Source organism: Stenella coeruleoalba (assembly GCF_951394435.1).
Source record: "Stenella coeruleoalba genome assembly, contig: scaffold_40, whole genome shotgun sequence".
In the NCBI taxonomy this organism is placed as follows: Eukaryota; Metazoa; Chordata; class Mammalia; order Artiodactyla; family Delphinidae; genus Stenella; species Stenella coeruleoalba.
Genome location: NW_027646100.1, coordinates 1,862,032 through 1,887,339, shown reverse-complemented (window position 1 = coordinate 1,887,339; position 25,308 = coordinate 1,862,032). Strand labels below are relative to the sequence as shown.

The following is a 25,308-nucleotide window of genomic DNA, read 5'->3' as shown; positions in this document are numbered from 1 at the left end:
CCTTCAGCTAAAACATGCATGTGGAACCTAGAGTATGATCAACCATGCGATCGGGAGACGTGTTCAAATATGTCTCAGTTTTCGTACCCTGGTACTCGGGTGCAACATTCCAGACGCTTTACTAACACTCTCCCCACTTGGAGAGTCAGTCCCTTTAACCTCCTGTTTGGCCCAGTTTGCAATTTCTGCGGAAGATGAACAGGAATAGCGAGAACCAATGAGAGACTAGCAGGAGGTGTCTGGACAGGCAAATTTAACTCTCATTTCCCACCAGGAAGAGGAATTAACCAAAGGCTCAGCGCGCCGTGCCGGAACTAGATTAGGGCCTGAAGCCATCCTGCGGTGTTGCGGCCAGCTCACAAGAAAGCGAGTTGAAGAAAGGAGCTCAGGGGCACTGTAATTCACAAACCTGCAGAGTTATAAATGACAGCTATCGACCAAAAATAGACTGAAGTAAGGCTGCCAAGAGGACTTGAAAGCGGGGCAGAATTGCAGGAAACCGATTTCAGGAGGTAGACTGGAATTGCATTGAAAGCATAGGAAAAGAGGCAGAACGTCCACAATGATGCACTTGGCCAAAAAGGGCGTATGCGTTTTTTCCTGAATATATTCACGAAAAAACGCATACGCCCTTTTTGGCCAACCAAGCAAGCTTGCAAAGGAAATCTGCACTACAATGAAGTTTCACTTCCCCGCGGTCAAAAGGGCCATCTGAAAAAAGTGTAAAATCCAGAAAGGCAGGACAGGCCATGGAGAACTGGGAGCCTTGTTATGCTGATGGGCGGGATGTAAATTGCCAACAACCACTCGGGAGAAGTGTATGGTGTTTCCTGAAACATCTAAAAAACAAAGCAACAGAGCCTAGGGCACTTCCACTTATGGTCCTATAGCTTAGGGAAATTAAAATCAAAAAGACACAGCCACCCCAAATTTGGGACTCCTCCGTTTACAAGAACCTCGTTTACCGTACAAGTTCAATATCACAGAAAGTGAAAAATGGATAAAGAACTTGTGGTACTTACGTACAATGCAGTATCACTCAGCAATGAAATCTATGTCATCAGGCCCGTAGCAGCATAATGAGTGGATTCAGGTACGATGATTCTAACTGAAATAAGTCACACAGAAAAAGAAACATCATAAGATATCACTAATACACGGAATGTAAACTTGGCTACACAGGAACTGCATTCCAAAACAGAACAGGGTCTCAAATTTAGAAAACCAACTTATGCTTGCTTAAGGGGAAAGGTGAGTTGGGGTGCTGCATAAAACCAGAGATTGAAATGAGCACAGATAAAGTTCCTTAAGCCAAATATGGAATAGACAAGAGCTACTCCTTGCTCAACGAAATGGACTCAAAACCCCATATTAAACGCCTAAGAATGTACCTGACTAGTAAGTATCTTAAAACCTATGGATTGCTATGTCTCCGAAAGAGAATCAAGCATGTGTACAGGGGCATAAACGCAGCAGTGATAGGATTGGAGAGGTTCGGTGAGCAAATGAAGACCCTTTGAAGTCATATTGCATGGTACCCATTCCACGGGTTTCAACTACCCAGGTTTAAGGTATTCTTCCTTCAGCTAAAACATGCATGTGGAACCTAGAGTATGATCAACCATGTGATCGGGAGACGTGTTCAAATATGTCTCAGTTTTCCTCCCCTGGTACTCAGGTGCAACATTCCAGACGCTTTACTAACACTCTCCCCACTTGGAGAGTCAGTCCCTTTAACCTCCTGTTTGGCCCAGTTTGCAATTTCTGCGGAAGATGAACAGGAATAGCGAGAACCAATGAGAGGCTAGCTGGAGGTGTCTGGACGGGCAAATTTAACTCTCATTTCCCACCAGGAAGAGGAATTAACCAAAGGCTCACCATGCCGGGCCGGAACCAGATTAGGGCCTGAAGCCATCCTGCGGTGTTGTGGCCAGGTCACAAGATAGCGAGTTGAAGAAAGGAGCTCAGGGGCACTGTAACTCACAAACCTGCAGAGTTATAAATGACAGCTATCGTCCAAAAATAGACTGAAGTAAGGCTGCCAAGAGGACTTGAAAGCGGGGCAGAATTGCAGGAATCCGATTTCAGGAGGTAGACTGGAATTGCATTGAAAGCATAGGAAAAGAGGCAGAACGTCCACAATGATGCACTTGGCCAAAAAGGGCGTATGCGTTTTTTCCTGAATATATTCAGGAAAAAACGCATACGCCCTTTTTGGCCAACCAAGCAAGCTTGCAAAGGAAATCTGCACTACAATGAAGTCTCACTTCCCCCCGGTCAAAAGGGCCATCTGAAAAAAGTGTAAAATCCAGAAAGGCAACAGGCCATTGAGAACTGGGAGCCTTGTTATGCTGATGGGCGGGATGTAAATTGCCAACAACCACTTGGGAGAAGTGTATCGTGTTTCCTGAAACATCTAAAAAACAAAGCAACAGAACCTAGGGCACTTCCACTTATGGTCCTATAGCTTAGGGAAATTAAAATCAAAAAGACACAGCCACCCCAAAGTTTGGAACGGCTCTGTTTACACGAACCTCGTTTACAGTACAAGTTCAACATCGCAGAAAGTGAAAAATGGATAAAGAAGTTGTGGTATTCACTTACAAAGCAATATCACTCAGCAATGAAATCTATGTCATCAGGCCCGTAGCAGCACAATGAGTGGATTCAGGTATGATGATTCTAACTGAAGTAAGTCACACAGAAAAAGAAACATCATAAGATATCAGTAATACACGGAATGGAAACTTGGCTACAGAGGAACTGAATTACAGAACAGAACAGGGTCTCAAGTTTAGAAAACCAACATATGCTTGCTTAAGGGTAAAGGTGAGTTGGGGTGCTGCATAAAACCAGAGATTGAAATGAGCACAGATAAAGTTCCTTAAGCCAAATATGGAATAGACAAGAGCTACTCCTTTCTCAACGAAATGGACTCAACACCGCATATTAAACGCCTAAGAATGTACCTGACTAGTAAGTATCTTAAAACCTATGGATTGCTATGTCTCCGAAGGGGAATCAAGCATGTGTACAGGGGCATAAACGCAGCAGTGATAGGATTGGAGAGGTTCGGTGAGCAAATGAAGACCCTTTGAAGTCATATTGCATGGTACCCATTCCACGGGTTTCAACTACCCAGGTTTTAGGTATTCTTCCTTCAGCTAAAACATGCATGTGGAACCCAGAGTATGATCAACCATGTGATCGGGAGACGTGTTCAAATATGTCTCAGATTTCCTCCTCTGGTACTCGGGTGCAACATTCCAGACGCTTTACTAACACTCTCCCCACATGGAGAGTCAGTCCCTTTAACCTCCTGTTTGGCCCAGTTTGCAATTTCTGCGGAAGATGAACAGGCATAGCGAGAACCAATGAGAGACTAGCTGGAGGTGTCTGGACGGGCAAATATAACTCTCATTTCCCACCAGAAGAGGAAATAACCAGAGGCTCAGCGTGCCGTGCCGGAACCAGATTAGGGCCTGAAGCCATCCTGCGGTGTTGCGGCCAGGTCACAAGAAAGCCAGTTGAAGAAAGGAGCTCAGGGGCACTGTAATTCACAAACCTGCAGAGTTATAAATGACAGCTATCGTCCAAAAATAGACTGAAGTAAGGCTGCCAAGGGGACTTGAAAGCGGGGCAGAATTGCAGGAAACCGATTTCAGGAGGTAGACTGGAATTGCATTGAAAGCATAGGAAAAGAGGCCGAACGTCCACAATGATGCACTTGGCCAAAAAGGGCGTATGCGTTTTTTCCTGAATATATTCAGGAAAAAACGCATACGCCCTTTTTGGCCAACCAAGCAAGCTTGCAAAGGAAGTCTGCACTACAATGAAGTCTCACTTCCCCCCGGTCAAAAGGGCCATCTGAAAAAAGTGTAAAATCCAGAAAGGCAGGACAGGCCATGGAGAACTGGGAGCCTTGTTATGCTGATGGGCGGGATGTAAATTACCAACAGACACTCAGGAGAAGTGTATGGTGTTTCCTGAAACATCTAAAAAACAAAGCAACAGAGCCTAGGGCACTGCCACTTATGGTCCTATAGCTTAGGGAAATTAAAATCAAAAAGACACAGCCACCCCAAAGTTTGGGACGGCTCTGTTTACAAGAACCTCGTTTACAGTACAAGTTCAACATCGCAGAAAGTGAAAAATGGATAAAGAAGTTGTGGTATTTACTTACAAAGCAATATCACTCAGCAATGAAATCTATGTCATCAGGCCCTTAGCAGCACAATGAGTGGATTCAGGTATGATGATTCTAACTGAAATAAGTCACACAGAAAAAGAAACATCATAAGATATCAGTAATACACGGAATGTAAACTTGGCTACACAGGAACTGAATTTCAGAACAGAACAGGGTCTCAAATTTAGAAAACCAACTTATGCTTGCTTAAGGGGAAAGGTGAGTTGGGGTGCTGCATAAAACCAGAGATTGAAATGAGCACAGATAAAGTTCCTTAAGCCAAATATGGAATAGACAAGAGCTACTCCTTGCTCAACGAAATGGACTCAACACCGCATATTAAACGCCTAAGAATGTACCTGACTAGTAAGTATCTTAAAACCTATGGATTGCTATGTCTCCGAAAGAGAATCAAGCATGTGTACAAGGGCATAAACGCAGCAGTGATAGGATTGGAGAGGTTCGTGAGCAAATGAAGACCCTTTGAAGTCATATTGCATGGTACCCATTACACGGGTCTTAACTCTCCAGGTTTAAGGTATTCTTCCTTCAGCTAAAACATGCATGTGGAACCCAAGTATGATCAACCATGTGAACGGGAGACGTGTTCAAATATGTCTCAGTTTTCCTCCCCTGGTACTCGGGTGCAACATTCCAGACGCTTTACTAACACTCTCCCCACTTGGAGAGTCAGTCCCTTTAACCTCCTGTTTGGCCCAGTTTGCAATTTCTGCGGAAGATGAACAGGCATAGCGAGAACCAATGAGAGGCTAGCTGCAGGTGTCTGGACGGGCAAATTTAACTCTCATTTCCCACCAGGAAGAGGAAATAACCAAAGGCTCAGCATGCCGGGACGGAACCAGATTAGGGCCTGAAGCCATCCTGCGGTGTTGCGGCCAGCTCACAAGAAAGCGAGTTGAAGAAAGGAGCTCAGGGGCACTGTAATTCACAAACCTGCAGAGTTATAAATGACAGCTATCGTCCAAAAATAGACTGAAGTAAGGCTGCCAAGAGGACTTGAAAGCGGGGCAGAATTGCAGGAAACCGATTTCAGGAGGTAGACTGGAATTGCATTGAAAGCATAGGAAAAGAGGCAGAACGTCCACAATGATGCACTTGGCCAAAAAGGGCGTATGCGTTTTTTCCTGAATATATTAAGGAAAAAACGCATACGCACTTTTTGGCCAACCAAGCAAGCTTGCAAAGGAAATCTGCACTACAATGAAGTCTCACTTCCCCCCGGTCAAAAGGGCCATCTGAAAAAAGTGTAAAATCCAGAAAGGCAGGACAGGTCATGGAGAACTGGGAGCCTTGTTATGCTGATGGGCGGGATGTAAATTGCCAACAACCACTCGGGAGAAGTGTATGGTGTTTCCTGAAACATCTAAAAAACAAAGCAACAGAGCCTAGGGCACTGCCACTTATGGTCCTATAGCTTAGGGAAATTAAAATCAAAAAGACACAGCCAACCCAAAGTTTGGAATGGCTCTGTTTACAAGAACCTCGTTTACAGTACAAGTTCAACATCGCAGAAAGTGAAAAATGGATAAAGAAGTTGTGGTATTCACTAACAAAGCAATATCACTCAGCAATGAAATCTATGTACATCAGGCCCTTAGCAGCACAATGACTGGATTCAGGTATGATGATTCTAACTGAAATAAGTCACACAGAAAAAGAAACATCATAAGATATCAGTAATACATGGAATGTAAACTTGGCTACACAGGAACTGAATTACAGAACAGAACAGGGTCTCAAATTTAGAAAACCAACTTATGCTTGCTTAAGGGGAAAGGTGAGTTGGGGTGCTGCATAAAACCAGAGATTGAAATGAGCACAGATAAAGTTCCTTAAGCCAAATATGGAATAGACAAGAGCTACTCCTTGCTCAACGAAATGGACTCAACACCGCATATTAAACACCTAAGAATGTACCTGACTAGTAAGTATCTTAAAACCTATGGATTGCTATGTCTCCAAAAGAGAATCAAGCATGTGTACAGGGGCATAAACGCAGCAGTGATAGGATTGGAGAGGTTCGTGAGCAAATGAAGACCCTTTGAAGTCATATTGCATGGTACCCATTCCACGGGTTTCAACTACCCAGGTTTAAGGTATTCTTCCTTCAGCTAAAACATGCATATGGAACCTACAGTATGATCAACCATGTGATCGGGAGACGTGTTCAAATATGTCTCAGTTTTCGTACCCTGGTACTCGGGTGCAACATTCCAGACGCTTTACTAACACTCTCCCCACTTGGCGAGTCAGTCCCTTTAACCTCCTGTTTGGCCCAGTTTGCAATTTCTGTGGAAGATGAACAGGAATAGCGAGAACCAATGAGAGACTAGCTGGAGGTGTCTGGATGGGCAAATTTAACTCTCATTTCCCACCAGGAAGAGGAATTAACCAAAGGCTCAGCGTGCCATGCCAGAACCAGATTAGGGCCTGAAGACATCCTGCGGTGTTGCGGCCAGGTCACAAGAAAGCGAGTTGAAGAAAGGAGCTCAGGGGCACTGTAATTCACAAACCTGCAGAGTTATAAATGACAGCTATCGTCCAAAAATATACTGAAGTAAGGCTGCCAAGAGGACTTGAAAGCGGGGCAGAATTGCAGGAAACCGATTTCAGGAGGTAGACTGGAATTGCATTGAAAGCATAGGAAAAGAGGCAGAACGTCCACAATGATGCACTTGGCCAAAAAGGGCGTATGCGTTTTTTCCTGAATATATTCAGGAAAAAACGCATACGCCCTTTTTGGCCAACCAAGCAAACTTGCAAAGGAAATCTGCACTACAATGAAGTCTCACTTCACCCCGGTCAAAAGGGCCATCTGAAAAAAGTGTAAAATCCAGAAAGGCAGGACAGGCCATGGAGAACTGGGAGCCTTGTTATGCTGATGGGCGGGATGTAAATTGCCAACAGACACTCCGGAGAAGTGTATGGTGTTTCCTGAAACATCTAAAAAACAAAGCAACAGAGCCTAGGGCACTTCCACTTATGGTCCTATAGCTTAGGGAAATTAAAATCAAAAAGACACAGCCACCCCAAAGTTTGGGACGCCTCTGTTTACAAGAACCTCGTTTACCGTACAAGTTCAATATCACAGAAAGTGAAAAATGGATAAAGAAGTTGTGGTATTTACGTACAATGCAGTATCACTCAGCAATGAAATCTATGTCATCAGGCCCGTAGCAGCATAATGAGTGGATTCAGGTACGATGATTCTAACTGAAATAAGTCACACAGAAAAAGAAACATCATAAGATATCACTAATACACGGAATGTAAACTTGGCTACACAGGAACTGAATTCAAAAACAGAACAGGTTCTCAAATTTAGAAAACCAACTTATGCTTGCTTAAGGGGAAAGGTGAGTTGGGTTGCTGCATAAAACCAGAGATTGAAATGAGCACAGATAAAGTTCCTTAAGCCAAATATGGAATACACAAGAGCTACTCCTTGCTCAATGAAATGGACTCAACACCGCATATTAAACGCCTAAGAATGTACCTGACTAGTAAGTATCTTAAAACCTATGGATTGCTATGTCTCCGAAAGAGAATCAAGCATGTGTACAGGGGCATAAACGCAGCAGTGATAGGATTGGAGAGGTTCGGTGAGCAAATGAAGACCCTTTGAAGTCATATTGCATTGTACCCATTCCACGGGTTTCAACTACCCAGGTTTTAGGTATTCTTCCTTCAGCTAAAACATGCATGTGGAACCCAGAGTATGATCAACCATGTGATCGGGAGACGTGTTCAAATATGTCTCAGTTTTCGTACCCTGGTACTCGGGTGCAACATTCCAGACGCTTTACTAACACTCTCCCCACTTGGAGAGTCAGCGCCTTTAACCTCCTCTTTGGCACAGTTTGCAATTTCTGCGGAAGATGAACAGGAATAGCGAGAACCAATGAGATGCTAGCTGGAGGTGTCTGGATGGGCAAATTTAACTCTCATTTCCCACCAGGAAGAGGAAATAACCAAAGGCTCAGTGTGCCGTACCGGAACCAGATTAGGGCCTGAAGCCATCCTGCGGTGTTGCGGCCAGCTCAAAAGAAAGCGAGTTGAAGAAAGGAGCTCAGGGGCACTGTAATTCACAAACCTGCAGAGTTATAAATGACAGCTATCGTCCAAAAATAGACTGAAGTAAGGCTGCCAAGAGGACTTGAAGGTGGGGCAGAATTGCAGGAAACCGATTTCAGGAGGTAGACTGGAATTGCATTGAAAGCATAGGAAAAGAGGCAGAACGTCCACAATGATGAACTTGGCCAAAAAGGGCGTATGCGTTTTTTCCTGAATATATTCAGGAAAAAACGCATACGCCCTTTTTGGCCAACCAAGCAAGCTTGCAAAGGAAATCTGCACTACAATGAAGTCTCACTTCCCCCCGGTCAAAAGGGCCATCTGAAAAAAGTGTAAAATCCAGAAAGGCAGGACAGGCCATGGAGAACTGGGAGCCTTGTTATGCTGATGGGCGGGATGTAAATTGCCAATAGACACTCGGGAGAAGTGTATGGTGTTTCCTGAAACATCTAAAAAACAAAGCAACAGAAGCTAGGGCACTTCCACTTATGGTCCTATAACTTAGGGAAATTAAAATCAAAAAGACACAGCCACCCCAAAGTTTGGAACGGCTCTGTTTACAAGAACCTCGTTTACAGTACAAGTTCAACATCACAGAAAGTGAAAAATGGATAAAGAAGTTGTGGTATTTACTTACAAAGCAATATCACTCAGCAATGAAATCTGTGTCATCAGGCCCTTAGCAGCACAATGAGTGGATTCAGGTATGATGATTCTAACTGAAATAAGTCACACAGAAAAAGAAACATCATAAGATATCAGTAATACACGGAATGTAAACTTGGCTACACAGGAACTGAATTACAGTACAGAACAGGGTCTCAAATTTAGAAAACCAACTTATGCTTGCTTAAGGGGAAAGGTGAGTTGGGGTGCTGCATAAAACCAGAGATTGAAATGAGCACAGATAAAGTTCCTTAAGCCAAATATGGAATAGACAAGAGCTACTCCTTGCTCAACGAAATGGACTCAACACCGCATATTAAACGCCTAAGAATGTACCTGACTAGTAAGTATCTTAAAACCTATGGATTGCTATGTCTCCGAAAGAGAATCAAGCATGTGTACAGGGGCATAAACGCAGCAGTGATAGGATTGGAGAGGTTCGGTGAGCAAATGAAGACCCTTTGAAGTCATATTGCATGGTACCCATTACACGGGTCTTAACTCTCCAGGTTTAAGGTATTCTTCCTTCAGCTAAAACATGCATGTGGAACCCAAGTATGATCAACCATGTGAACGGGAGACGTGTTCAAATATGTCTCAGTTTTCCTCCCCTGGTACTCGGGTGCAACATTCCAGACGCTTTACTAACACTCTCCCCACTTGGAGAGTCAACGCCTTTAACCTCCTGTTTGGCCCAGTTTGCAATTCCTGCAGAAGATGAACAGGAATAGCGAGAACCAATGAGAGACTAGCTGGAGGTGTCTGGACGGGCAAATTTAACTCTCATTTCCCACCAGGAAGAGGAAATAACCAAAGGCTCAGCGTGCCGTGCCGGAACCAGATTAGGGCCTGTAGCCATCCTGCGGTGTTGCAGCCAGGTCACAAGAAAGCGAGTTGAAGAAAGGAGCTCAGGGGCACTGTAATTCACAAACCTGCAGAGTTATAAATGACAGCTATCGTCCAAAAATAGACTGAAGTAAGGCTGCCAAGAGGACTTGAAAGCGGGGCAGAATTGCAGGGAACCGATTTCAGGAGGTAGACTGGAATTGCATTGAAAGCATAGGAAAAGAGGCAGAACGTCCACAATGATGCACTTGGCCAAAAAGGGCGTATGCGTTTTTTCCTGAATATATTCAGGAAAAAACGCATACGCCCTTTTTGGCCAACCAAGGAAACTTGCAAAGGAAATCTGCACTACAGTGAAGTCTCACTTCCCCCCGGTCAAAAGGGCCATCTGAAAAAAGTGTAAAATCCAGAAAGGCAGGACAGGCCATGGAGAACTGGGAGCCTTGTTATGCTGATGGGCGGGATGTAAATTGCCAACAGACACTCGGGAGAAGTGTATGGTGTTTCCTGAAACATCTAAAAAACAAAACAACAGAGCCTAGGGCACTTCCACTTATGGTCCTATAGCTGAGGGAAATTAAAATCAAAAAGACACAGCCACCCCAAAGTTTGGGATGCCTCTGTTTACAAGAACCTCGTTTACCGTACAAGTTCAATATCACAGAAAGTGAAAAATGGATAAAGAACTTGTGGTACTTACGTACAATGCAGTATCACTCAGCAATGAAATCTATGTCATCAGGCCCGTAGCAGCATCATGAGTGGATTCAGGTACGATGATTCTAATTGAAATAAGTCACACAGAAAAAGAAACATCATAAGATATCAGTAATACACGGAATGTAAACTTGGCTACACAGGAACTGAATTACAGAACAGAACAGTTTCTCAAATTTAGAAAACCAACTTATGCTTGCTTAAGGGGAAAGGTGAGTTGGGGTGCTGCATAAAACCAGAGATTGAAATGAGCACAGATAAAGTTCCTTAAGCCAAATATGGAATAGACAAGAGCTACTCCTTGCTCAACGAAATGGACTCAACACCGCATATTAAACGCCTAAGAGTGTACCTGACTAGTAAGTATCTTAAAACCTATGGATTGCTATGTCTCCGAAAGAGAATCAAGCATGTGTACAGGGGCATAAACGCAGCAGTGATAGGATTGGAGATGTTCGCTGAGCAAATGAAGACCCTTTGAAATCATATTGCATGGTACCCATTCCACGGGTTTCAACTACCCAGGTTTTAGGTATTCTTCCTTCAGCTAAAACATGCATGTGGAACCCAGAGTATGATCAACCATGTGAATGGGAGACGTGTTCAAATATGTCTCAGTTTTCCTACCCTGGTACTCGGGTGCAACATTCCAGACGCTTTACTAACACTCTCCCGACTTGGACAGTCAGTCCCTTTAACCTCCTGTTTGGCCCAGTTTGCAATTTCTGTGGAAGATGAACAGGAATAGCGAGAACCAATGAGAGGCTAGCTGGAGGTGTCTGGACGGGCAAATTTAACTCTCATTTCCCACCAGGAACAGGAATTAACCAAAGGCTCAGCATGCCGGGCCGGAACCAGATTAGGGCCTGAAGCCATCCTGCGGTGTTGCGGCCAGCTCACAAGAAAGCGAGTTGAAGAAAGGAGCTCAGGGGCACTGTAATTCACAAACCTGCAGAGTTATAAATGACAGCTATCGTCCAAAAAGAGACTGAAGTAAGGCTGCCAAGAGGACTTGAAAGCGGGGCAGAATTGCAGGAAACCGATTTCAGGAGGTAGACTGGAATTGCATTGAAAGCATAGGAAAAGAGGCAGAACGTCCACAATGATGCACTTGGCCAAAAAGGGCGTATGCGTTTTTTCCTGAATATATTCAGGAAAAAACGCATACGCCCTTTTTGGCCAACCAAGCAAGCTTGCAAAGGAAATCTGCACTACAATGAAGTCTCACTTCCCCCCGGTCAAAAGGGCCATCTGAAAAAAGTGTAAAATCCAGAAAGGCAGGACAGGCCATGGAGAACTGGGAGCCTTGTTATGCTGATGGGCGGGATATAAATTGCCAACAACCACTCGGGAGAAGTGTATGGTGTTTCCTGAAACATCTAAAAAACAAAGCAACAGAGCCTAGGGCACTTCCACTTATGGTCCTATAGCTTAGGGAAATTAAAATCAAAAAGACACAGCCACCCCAAAGTTTGGAATGGCTCTGTTTACAAGAACCTCGTTTACAGTACAAGTTCAACATCACAGAAAGTGAAAAATGGATAAAGAAGTTGTGGTATTCACTTACAAAGCAATATCACTCAGCAATGAAATCTATGTCATCAGGCCCTTAGCAGCACAATGAGTGGATTCAGGTATGATGATTCTAACTGAAATAAGTCACACAGAAAAAGAAACATCATAAGATATCAGTAATACACGGAATGGAAACTTGGCTACACAGGAACTGAATTACAGAACAGAACAGGGTCTCAAATTTAGAAAACCAACTTATGCTTGCTTAAGGGGAAAGGTGAGTTGGGGTGCTGCATAAAACCAGAGATTGAAATGAGCACAGATAAAGTTCCTTAAGCCAAATATGGAATAGACAAGAGCTACTCCTTGCTCAACGAAATGGACTCAACACCGCATATTAAACGCCTAAGAATGTACCTGACTAGTAAGTATCTTAAAACCTATGGATTGCTATGTCTCCGAAAGAGAATCAAGCATGTGTACAGGGGCATAAACGCAGCAGTGATAGGATTGGAGAGGTTCGGTGAGAAAATGAAGACCCTTTGAAGTCATATTGCACGGTACCCATTACACGGGTCTTAACTCTCCAGGTTTAAGGTATTCTTCCTTCAGCTAAAACATGCATGTGGAACCCAAGTATGATCAACCATGTGAACGGGAGACGTGTTCAAATATGTCTCAGTTTTCCTCCCCTGGTACTCGGGTGCAACATTCCAGACGCTTTACTAACACTCTCCGCACTTGGAGAGTCAGCGCCTTTAACTTCCTGTTTGGCCCAGTTTGCAATTTCTGCGGAAGATGAACAGGAATAGCGAGAACCAATGAGAGACTAGCTGGAGGTGTCTGGACGGGCAAATTTAACTCTCATTTCCCACCAGGAAGAGGAAATAACCAAAGGCTCAGCGTGCCGTGCCGGAACCAGATTAGGGCCTGAAGCCATCCTGTGGTGTTGCAGCCAGGTCACAAGAAAGCAAGTTGAAGAAAGGAGCTCAGGGGCACTGTAATTCACAAACCTGCAGAGTTATAAATGACAGCTATCGTCCAGAAATAGACTGAAGTAAGGCTGCCAAGAGGACTTGAAAGCGGGGCAGAATTGCAGGAAACCGATTTCAGGAGGTAGACTGGAATTGCATTGAAAGCATAGGAAAAGAGGCAGAACGTCCAGAATGATGCACTTGGCCAAAAAGGGCGTATGCGTTTTTTCCTGAATATATTCAGGAAAAAACGCATACGCCCTTTTTGGCCAACCAAGCAAGCTTGCAAAGGAAATCTGCACTACAATGAAGTCTCACTTCCCCCCGGTCAAAAGGGCCATCTGAAAAAAGTGTAAAATCCAGAAAGTCAGGACAGGCCATGGAGAACTGGGAGCCTTGTTATGCTGATGGGCGGGATGTAAATTGCCAACAGACACTCTGGAGAAGTGTATGGTGTTTCCTGAAACATCTAAAAAACAAAGCAACAGAGCCTAGGGCACTTCCACTTATGGTCCTATAGCTTAGGGAAATTAAAATCAAAAAGACACAGCCACCCCAAAGTTTCGGACGCCTCCGTTTACAAGAACCTCGTTTACCGTACAAGTTCAATATCACAGAAAGTGAAAAATGGATAAAGAACTTGTGGTACTTACGTACAATGCAGTATCACTCAGCAATGAAATCTATGTCATCAGGCCCGTAGCAGCATAATGAGTGGATTCAGGTACGATGATTCTAACTGAAATAAGTCACACAGAAAAAGAAACATCATAAGATATCACTAATACACGGAATGTAAACTTGGCTACACAGGAACTGAATTACAGAACAGAACAGGGTCTCAAATTTAGAAAACCAACTTATGCTTGCTTAAGGGGAAAGGCGAGTTGGGGTGCTGCATAAAACCAGAGATTGAAATGAGCACAGATAAAGTTCCTTAAGCCAAATATGGAATAGACAAGAGCTACTCCTTGCTCAACGAAATGGACTCAACACCGCATATTAAACGCCTAAGAATGTACCTGACTAGTAAGTATCTTAAAACCTATGGATTGCTATGTCTCCGAAAGAGAATCAAGCATGTGTACAGGGGCATAAACGCAGCAGTGATACGATTGGAGATGTTCAGTGAGCAAATGAAGACCCTTTGAAGTCATATTGCAGGGTACCCATTACACGGGTTTCAACTACCCAGGTTTAAGGTATTCTTCCTTCAGCTAAAACATGCATGTGGAACCTAGAGTATGATCAACCATGTGATCGGGAGACGTGTTCAAATATGTCTCAGTTTTCCTCCCCTGGTACTCGGGTGCAACATACCAGACGCTTTACTAACACTCTCCCCACTTGGAGAGTCAGCGCCTTTAACCTCCTGTTTGGCCCAGTTTGCAATTTCTGCGGAAGATGAACAGGAATAGCGAGAACCAATGAGAGGCTAGCTGGAGGTGTCTGGACGGGCAAATTTAACTCTCATTTCCCACCAGGAAGAGGAAATAACCAAAGGCTCAGCGTGCCGTACCGGAACCAGATTAGGGCCTGAAGCCATCATGCGGTGTTGCGGCCAGCTCAAAAGAAAGCGAGTTGAAGAAAGGAGCTCAGGGGCACTGTAATTCACAAACCTGCAGAGTTATAAATGACAGCTATCGTCCAAAAATAGACTGAAGTAAGGCTGCCAAGAGGACTTGAAAGCGGGGCAGAATTGCAGGAAACCGATTTCAGGAGGTAGACTGGAATTGCATTGAAAGCATAGGAAAAGAGGCAGAACGTCCACAATGATGCACTTGGCCAAAAAGGGCGTATGCGTTTTTTCCTGAATATATTCAGGAAAAAACGCATACGCCCTTTTTGGCCAACCAAGCAAGCTTGCAAAGGAAATCTGCACTACAATGAAGTCTCACTTCCCCCGGTCAAAAGGGCCATCTGAAAAAAGTGTAAAATGCAGAAAGGCAGGACAGGCCATGGAGAACTGGGAGCCTTGTTATGCTGAAGGGCGGGATGTAAATTGCCAACAAACACTCGGGAGAAGTGTATGGTGTTTCCTGAAATATCTAAAAAACAAAGCAACAGAGCCTAGGGCACTTCCACTTATGGTCCTATAGCTTAGGGAATTTAAAATCAAAAAGACACAGCCACCCCAAAGTTTCGAACGGCTCTGTCTACAAGAACCTCGTTTACAGTACAAGTTCAACATTGCAGAAAGTGAAAAATGGATAAAAAAGTTGTGGTATTTACTTACAAAGCAATATCACTCAGCAATGAAATCTGTGTCATCAGGCCCTTAGCAGCACAATGAGTGGATTCAGGTATGATGATTCTAACTGAAATAAGTCACACAGAAAAAGAAACATCATAAGATATCAGTAATACACGGAATGTAAACTTGGCTACACAGGAACTGAATTACAGAACAGAACAGGGTCTCAAATTTAGAAAACCAACTTATGCTTGCTTAAGGGGAAAGGTGAGTTGGGGTGCTGCATAAAACCAGAGATTGAAATGAGCACAGATAAAGTTCCTTAAGCCAAATATGGAATAGACAAGAGCTACTCCTTGCTCAACGAAATGGACTCAAAGCCCCATATTAAATGCCTAAGAATGTACCTGACTAGTAAGTATCTTAAAACCTATGGATTGCTATGCCTCCAAAAGAGAATAAAGCATGTGTACAGGGGCATAAACGCAGCAGTGATAGGATTGGAGAGGTTCGGTGAGCAAATGAAGACCCTTTGAAGTCATATTGCATGGTACCCATTCCACGGGTCTCAACTCTCCAGGTTTAAGGTATTCTTCCTTCAGCTAAAACATGCATGTGGAACCCAGAGTATGATCAACCATGTGAACGGGAGACGTGTTCAAATATGTCTCAGTTTTCTTCCCCTGGTACTCGGGTGCAACATTCCAGACGCTTTACTAACACTCTCCCCTCTTGGAGAGTCAGCGCCTTTAACCTCCTGTTTGGCACAGTTTGCAATTTCTGCGGAAGATGAACAGGAATAGCGAGAACCAATGAGAGGCTAGCTGGAGGTGTCTGGACGGGCAAATTTAACTCTCATTTCCCACCAGGAAGAGGAAATAACCAAAGGCTCAGCGTGCCGTACTGGAACCAGATTAGGGCCTGAAGCCACCCTGCGGTGTTGCGTCCAGCTCAAAGAAAGCGAGTTGAAGAAAGGAGCTCAGGGGCACTGTAATTCACAAACCTGCAGAGTTATAAATGACAGCTATCGTCCCAAAATATACTGAAGTAAGGCTGCTAAGAGGACTTGAAAGCGGAGCAGAATTGTAGGAAACCGATTTCAGGAGGTAGACTGGAATTGCATTGAAAGCATAGGAAAAGAGGCAGAACGTCCACAATGATGCACTTGGCCAAAAAGGGCGTATGCGTTTTTTCCTGAATATATTCAGGAAAAAACGCATACGCCCTTTTTGGCCAACCAAGCAAGCTTGCAAAGGAAATCTGCACTACAATGAAGTCTCACTTCCCCCTGGTCAAAAGGGCCATCTGAAAAAAGTGTAAAATCCAGAAAGGCAGGACAGGCCATGGAGAACTGGGAGCCTTGTTATGCTGATGGGCGGGATGTAAATTGCCAACAACCACTCGGGAGAAGTGTATGGTGTTTCCTGAAACATTTAAAAAACAAAGCAACAGAACCTAGGGCACTTCCACTTATGGTCCTATAGCTTAGGGAATTTAAAATCAAAAAGACACAGCCACCCCAAAGTTTGGAACGGCTCTGTTTACAAGAACCTCGTTTACAGTACAAGTTCAACATCGCAGAAAGTGAAAAATGGATAAAGAAGTTGTGGTATTTACTTACAAAGCAATATCACTCAGCAATGAAATCTGTGTCATCAGGCCCTTAGCAGCACAATGAGTGGATTCAGGTATGATGATTCTAACTGAAATAAGTCACACAGAAAAAGAAACATCATAAGATATCAGTAATACACGGAATGTAAACTTGGCTACACAGGAACTGAATTACAGAACAGAACAGTGTCTCAAATTTAGAAAACCAACTTATGCTTGCTTAAGGGTAAAGGTGAGTTGGGGTGCTGCATAAAACCAGAGATTGAAATGAGCACAGATAAAGTTCCTTAAGCCAAATATGGAATAGACAAGAGCTACTCCTTGCTCAACGAAATGGACTCAACACCCCATATTAAACGCCTAAGAATGTACCTGACTAGTAAGTATCTTAAAACCTATGGATTGCTATGTCTCCGAAAGAGAATCAAGCATGTGTACAGGGGCATAAACACAGCAGTGATAGGATTGGAGAGGTTCGTGAGCAAATGAAGACCCTTTGAAGTCATATTGCATGGTACCCATTCCACGGGTTTCAACTACCCAGGTTTTAGGTATTCTTCCTTCATCTAAAACATGCATGTGGAACCTAGAGTATGATCAACCATGTGATCGGGAGACGTGTTCAAATATGTCTCAGTTTTCGTACCCTGGTACTCGGGTGCAACATTCCAGACGCTTTACTAACACTCTCCCCACTTGGAGAGTCAGTCCCTTTAACCACCTGTTTGGCCCAGTTTGCAATTTCTGTGGAAGATGAACAGGAATAGCGAGAACCAATGAAAGACTAGCTGGAGGTGTCTGGATGGGCAAATTTAACTCTCATTTCCCACCAGGAAGAGGAATTAACCAAAGGCTCAGCGTGCCATGCCGGAACCACATTAGGGCCTGAAGACATCCTGCGGTGTTGCGGCCAGCTCACAAGAAAGCGAGTTGAAGAAAGGAGCTCAGGGGCACTGTAATTCACAAACCTGCAGAGTTATAAATGACAGCTATCGTCCAAAAATAGACTGAAGTAAGGCTGCCAAGAGGACTTGAAAGCGGGGCAGAATTGCAGGAAACCGATTTCAGGAGGTAGACTGGAATTGCATTGAAAGCATACGAAAAGAGGCAGAACGTCCACAATGATGCACTTGGCCAAAAAGGGCGTATGCGTTTTTTCCTGAATATATTCAGGAAAAAACGCATACGCCCTTTTTGGCCAACCAAGCAAGCTTGCAAAGGAAATCTGCACTACAATGAAGTCTCACTTCCCCCCGGTCAAAAGGGCCATCTGAAAAAAGTGTAAAATCCAGAAAGGCAGGACAGGCCATGGAGAACTGGGAGCCTTTTTATGCTGATGGGCGGGATGTAAATTACCAACAGACACTCAGGAGAAGTGTATGGTGTTTCCTGAAACATCTAAAAAACAAAGCAACAGAACCTAGGGCACTTCCACTTATGGTCCTATAGCTTAGGGAAATTAAAATCAAAAAGACACAGCCACCCCAAAGTTTGGGACGCCTCTGTTTACAAGAACCTCGTTTACACTACAAGTTCAACATCGCAGAAATTGAAAAATGGATAAAGAAGTTGTGGTATTTACTTACAAAGCAATATCACTCAGCAATGAAATCTGTGTCATCAGGCCCTTAGCAGCCCAATGAGTGGATTCAGGTATGATGATTCTAACTGAAATAAGTCACACAGAAAAAGAAACATCATAAGATATCAGTAATACACGGAATGGAAACTTCGCTACACAGGAACTGAATTACAGAACAGAACAGGGTCTCAAATTTAGAAAACCAACTTATGCTTGCTTAAGGGTAAAGGTGAGTTGGGGTGCTGCATAAAACCAGAGATTGAAATGAGCACAGATAAAGTTCCTTAAGCCAAATATGGAATAGACAAGAGCTACTCCTTGCTCAACGAAATGGACTCAACACCGCATATTAAACGCCTAAGAATGTACCTGACTAGTAAGTATCTTAAAACCTATGGATTGCTATGTCTCCGAAAGAGAATCAAGCATGTGTACAGGGGCATAAACGCAGCAGTGATAGGATTGGAGAGGTTCGGTGAGCAAATGAAGACGCTTTGAAATCATATTGCATGGTACCCATTCCACGGGTTTCAACTACCCAGGTTTTAGGTATTCTTCCTTCAGCTAAAACATGCATGTGGAACCCAAGTATGATCAACCATGTGAATGGGAGACGTGTTCAAATATGTCTCAGTTTTCCTCCCCTGGTACTCGGGTGCAACATTCCAGACGCTTTACTAACACTCTCCCCACTTGGAGAGTCAGCGCCTTTAACCTCCTGTTTGGCCCAGTTTGCAATTTCTGCGGAAGATGAACAGGAATAGCGAGAACCAATGAGAGGCTTGCTGGAGGTGTGGACGGGCAAATTTAACTCTCATTTCCCACCAGGAAGAGGAAATAACCAAAGGCTCAGTGTGCCGTGCCGGAACCAGATTAGGGCCTGAAGCCATCCTGCAGTGTTGCGGCCAGCTCAAAAGAAAGCGAGTTGAAGAAAGGAGCTCAGGGGCACTGTAATTCACAAACCTGCAGAGTTATAAATGACAGCTATCGTCCAAAATATACTGAAGTAAGGCTGCCAAGAGGACTTGAAAGCGGGGCAGAATTGCAGGAAACCGATTTCAGGAGGTAGACTGGAATTGCATTGAAAGCATACGAAAAGAGGCAGAACGTCCACAATGATGCACTTGGCCAAAAAGGGCGTATGCGTTTTTTCCTGAATATATTCAGGAAAAAACGCATACGCCCTTTTTGGCCAACCAAGCAAGCTTGCAAAGGAAATCTGCACTACAATGAAGTCTCACTTCCCCGCGGTCAAAAGGGCGATCTGAAAAATGTGTAAAATCCAGAAAGGCAGGACAGGCCATGGAGAACTGGGAGCCTTTTTATGCTGATGGGCGGGATGTAAATTACCAACAGACACTCAGGAGAAGTGTATGGTGTTTCCTGAAACATCTAAAAAACAAAGCAACAGAACCTAGGGCACTTCCACTTATGGTCCTATAGCTTAGGGAAATTAAAATCAAAAAGACACAGCCACCCCAAAGTTTGGGACGCCTCTGTTTACAAGAACCTCGTTTACAGTACAAGTTCAACATCGCAGAAATTGAAAAATGGATAAAGAAGTTGTGGTATTTACTTACAAAGCAATATCACTCAGCAATGAAATCTGTGTCATCAGGCCCTTAGCAGCCCAATGAGTGGATTCAGGTATGATGATTCTAACTGAAATAAGTCACACAGAAAAAGAAACATCATAAGATATCAGTAATACACGGAATGGAAACTTCGCTACACAGGAACTGAATTACAGAACAGAACAGGGTCTCAAATTTAGAAAACCAACTTATGCTTGCTTAAGGGTAAAGGTGAGTTGGGGTGCTGCATAAAACCAGAGATTGAAATGAGCACAGATAAAGTTCCTTAAGCCAAATATGGAATAGACAAGAGCTACTCCTTGCTCAACGAAATGGACTCAACACCGCATATTCAACGCCTAAGAATGTACCTGACTAGTAAGTATCTTAAAACCTATGGATTGCTATGTCTCCGAAAGAGAATCAAGCATGTGTACAGGGGCATAAACGCAGCAGTGATAGGATTGGAGAGGTTCGGTGAGCAAATGAAGACGCTTTGAAATCATATTGCATGGTACCCATTCCACGGGTTTCAACTACCCAGGTTTTAGGTATTCTTCCTTCAGCTAAAACATGCATGTGGAACCCAAGTATGATCAACCATGTGAATGGGAGACGTGTTCAAATATGTCTCAGTTTTCCTCCCCTGGTACTCGGGTGCAACATTCCAGACGCTTTACTAACACTCTCCCCACTTGGAGAGTCAGCGCCTTTAACCTCCTGTTTGGCCCAGTTTGCAATTTCTGCGGAAGATGAACAGGAATAGCGAGAACCAATGAGAGGCTTGCTGGAGGTGTGGACGGGCAAATTTAACTCTCATTTCCCACCAGGAAGAGGAAATAACCAAAGGCTCAGTGTGCCGTGCCGGAACCAGATTAGGGCCTGAAGCCATCCTGCAGTGTTGCGGCCAGCTCAAAAGAAAGCGAGTTGAAGAAAGGAGCTCAGGGGCACTGTAATTCACAAACCTGCAGAGTTATAAATGACAGCTATCGTCCAAAATATACTGAAGTAAGGCTGCCAAGAGGACTTGAAAGCGGGGCAGAATTGCAGGAAACCGATTTCAGGAGGTAGACTGGAATTGCATTGAAAGCATAGGAAAAGAGGCAGAACGTCCACAATGATGCACATGGCCAAAAAGGGCGTATGCGTTTTATCCTGAATATATTCAGGAAAAAACGCATACGCCCTTTTTGGCCAACCAAGCAAGCTTGCAAAGGAAATCTGCACTACAATGAAGTCTCACTTCCCCCCGGTCAAAAGGGCCATCTGAAAAAAGTGTAAAATCCAAAAAGGCAGGACAGGCCATGGAGAACTGGGAGCCTTGTTATGCTGAAGAGCGGGATGTAAATTGCCAACAACCACTCGGGAGAAGTGTATGGTGTTTCCTGAAACATCTAAAAAACAAAGCAACAGAGCCTAGGTCACTTCCACTTATGGTCCTATAGCTTAGGGAATTTAAAATCAAAAAGACACAGCCACCCCAAAGTTTCGAATGGCTCTGTTTACAAGAACCTCGTTTACAGTACAAGTTCAACATTGCAGAAAGTGAAAAATGGATAAAAAAGTTGTGGTATTTACTTACAAAGCAATATCACTCAGCAATGAAATCTGTGTCTTCAGGCCCTTACCAGCACAATGAGTGGATTCAGGTATGATGATTCTAACTGAAATAAGTCACACAGAAAAAGAAACATCATAAGATATCAGTAATACACGGAATGTAAACTTGGCTACACAGGAACTGAATTACAGAACAGAACAGGGTCTCAAATTTAGAAAACCAACTTATGCTTGCTTAAGGGGAAAGGTGAGTTGGGGTGCTGCATAAAACCAGAGATTGAAATGAGCACAGATAAAGTTCCTTAAGCCAAATATGGAATAGACAAGAGCTACTCCTTGCTCAACGAAATGGACTCAACACCGCATATTAAACGCCTAAGAATGTACCTGACTAGTAAGTATCTTAAAACCTATGGATTGCTATGTCTCCGAAAGAGAATCAAGCATGTGTACAGGGGCATAAACGCAGCAGTGATAGGATTGGAGAGGTTCGGTGAGCAAATGAAGACCCTTTGAAGTCATATTGCATGGTACCCATTCCACGGTTTTCAACTACCCAGGTTTTAGGTATTCTTCCTTCAGCTAAAAGATGCATGTGGAACCCAAGTATGATCAACCATGTGAACGGGAGACGTGTTCAAATATGTCTCAGTTTTCCTCCCCTGGTACTCGGGTGCAACATTCCAGACGCTTTACTAACACTCTCCCCACTTGGAGAGTCAGCGCCTTTAACCTCCTGTTTGGCCCAGTTTGCAATTTCTGCGGAAGATGAACAGGAATAGCGAGAACCAATGAGAGGCTAGCTGGAGGTGTGGACGGGCAAATTTAACTCTCATTTCCCACCAGGAAGAGGAAATAACCAAAGGCTCAGTGTGCCGTGCCGGAACCAGATTAGGGCCTGAAGCCATCCTGCAGTGTTGCGGCCAGCTCAAAAGAAAGCGAGTTGAAGAAAGGAGCTCAGGGGCACTGTAATTCACAAACCTGCAGAGTTATAAATGACAGCTATCGTCCAAAATATACTGAAGTAAGGCTGCCAAGAGGACTTGAAAGCGGGGCAGAATTGCAGGAAACCGATTTCAGGAGGTAGACTGGAATTGCATTGAAAGCATAGGAAAAGAGGCAGAACGTCCACAATGATGCACTTGGCCAAAAAGGGCGTATGCGTTTTTTCCTGAATATATTCAGGAAAAAACGCATACGCCCTTTTTGGCCAACCAAGCAAGCTTGCAAAGGAAATCTGCACTACAATGAAGTCTCACTTCCCCCGGGTCAAAAGGGCCATCTGAAAAAAGTGTAAAATCCAAAAAGGCAGGACAGGCCATGGAGAACTGGGAGCCTTGTTATGCTGAAGAGCGGGATGTAAATTGCCAACAACCACTGGGGAGAAGTGTATGGTGTTTCCTGAAACATCTAAAAAACAAAGCAACAGAGCCTAGGTCACTTCCACTTATGGTCCTATAGCTTAGGGAATTTAAAATAAAAAAGACACAGCCACCCCAAAGTTTCGAATGGCTCTGTTTACAAGAACCTCGTTTACAGTACAAGTTCAACTTTGCAGAAAGTGAAAAATGGATAAAAAAGTTGTGGTATTTACTTACAAAGCAATATCACTCAGCAATGAAATCTGTGTCTTCAGGCCCTTACCAGCACAATGAGTGGATTCAGGTATGATGATTCTAACTGAAATAAGTCACACAGAAAAAGAAACATCATAAGATATCAGTAATACACGGAATGTAAACTTGGCTACACAGGAACTGAATTACAGAACAGAACAGGGTCTCAAATTTAGAAAACCAACTTATGCTTGCTTAAGGGGAAAGGTGAGTTGGGGTGCTGCATAAAACCAGAGATTGAAATGAGCACAGATAAAGTTCCTTAAGCCAAATATGGAATAGACAAGAGCTACTCCTTGCTCAACGAAATGGACTCAACACCGCATATTAAACGCCTAAGAATGTACCTGACTAGTAAGTATCTTAAAACCTATGGATTGCTATGTCTCCGAAAGAGAATCAAGCATGTGTACAGGGGCATAAACGCAGCAGTGATAGGATTGGAGAGGTTCGGTGAGCAAATGAAGACCCTTTGAAGTCATATTGCATGCTACCCATTCCACGGTTTTCAACTACCCAGGTTTTAGGTATTCTTCCTTCAGCTAAAAGATGCATGTGGAACCCAAGTATGATCAACCATGTGAACGGGAGACGTGTTCAAATATGTCTCAGTTTTCCTCCCCTGGTACTCGGGTGCAACATTCCAGACGCTTTACTAACACTCTCCCCACTTGGAGAGTCAGCGCCTTTAACCTCCTGTTTGGCCCAGTTTGCAATTTCTTGGAAGATGAACAGGAATAGCGAGAACCAATGAGAGACTAGCTGGAGGTGTCTGGACGGGCAAATTTAACTCTCATTTCCCTCCAGGAAGAGGAAATAACCAAAGGCTCAGCGTGCCGTGCCGGAACCAGATTAGGGCCTGAAGACATCCTGCGGTGTTGCGGCCAGCTCACAAGAAAGCGAGTTGAAGAAAGGAGCTCAGGGGCACTGTAATTCACAAACCTGCAGAGTTATAAATGACAGCTATCGTCCAAAAAGAGACTGAAGTAAGGCTGCCAAGAGGACTTGAAAGCGGGGCAGAATTGCAGGAAACCGATTTCAGGAGGTAGACTGGAATTGCATTGAAAGCATAGGAAAAGAGGCAGAACGTCCACAATGATGCACTTGGCCAAAAAGGGCGTATGCGTTTTTTCCTGAATATATTCAGGAAAAAACGCATACGCCCTTTTTGGCCAACCAAGCAAGCTTGCAAAGGAAATCTGCACTACAATGAAGTCTCACTTCCCCCCGGTCAAAAGGGCCATCTGAAAAAAGTGTAAAATCCAGAAAGGCAGGACAGGCCATGGAGAACTGGGAGCCTTGTTATGCTGATGGGCGGGATGGAAATTGCCAACAACCACTCGGGAGAAGTGTATGGTGTTTCCTGAAACATCTAAAAAACAAAGCAACAGAGCCTAGGGCACTTCCACTTATGGTCCTATAGCTTAGGGAAATTAAAATCAAAAAGACACAGCCACCCCAAAGTTTCAAACGGCTCTGTTTACAAGAACCTCGTTTACAGTACAAGTTCAACATCGCAGAAAGTGAAAAATGGATAAAGAAGTTGTGGTATTCACTTACAAAGCAATATCACTCAGCAAAGAAATCTATGTCATCAGGCCCTTAGCAGCACAATGAGTGGATTCAGGTATGATGATTCTAACTGAAATAAGGCACACAGAAAAAGAAACATCATAAGATATCAGTAATACACGGAATGGAAACTTGGCTACACAGGAACTGAATTACAGAACACAACAGGGTCTCAAATTTAGAAAACCAACTTATGCTTGCTTAAGGGTAAAGGTGAGTTGGGGTGCTGCATAAAACCAGAGATTGAAATGAGCACAGATAAAGTTCCTTAAGCCAAATATGGAATAGACAAGAGCTACTCCTTGCTCAACGAAATGGACTCAACACCGCATATTAAACGCCTAAGAATGTACCTGACTAGTAAGTATCTTAAAACCTATGGATTGCTATGTCGCCGAAGGAGAATCAAGCATGTGTACAGGGGCATAAACGCAGCAGTGATAGGATTGGAGAGGTTCGGTGAGCAAATGAAGACCCTTTGAAGTCATATTGCATGGTACCCATTCCACGGGTTTCAACTACCCAGGTTTTAGGTATTCTTCCTTCAGCTAAAACATGCATGTGGAACCTAGAGTATGATCAACCATGTGATTG

General features: G+C 43.8%; 1 long non-coding RNA gene across 10 annotated transcripts in view; it reads right to left on the bottom strand.

Annotated features, from left to right (window-relative positions):
* The window catches only part of LOC307181340, a 1,758,975-nt gene that overhangs the window by 534,476 nt on the left and 1,199,191 nt on the right, over window positions 1-25,308 (bottom strand). Inside the window, exon 12 of one of the 10 annotated variants that reach the window (XR_013826459.1) lies at window positions 19,988-20,054. The exons of the other annotated variants lie outside the window; for them this stretch is intronic. This is a non-coding gene — a long non-coding RNA (uncharacterized lncRNA). Of the gene's footprint in view, window positions 1-19,987; window positions 20,055-25,308 lie in introns of those variants that run through there. 10 annotated transcript variants of the gene reach the window in all.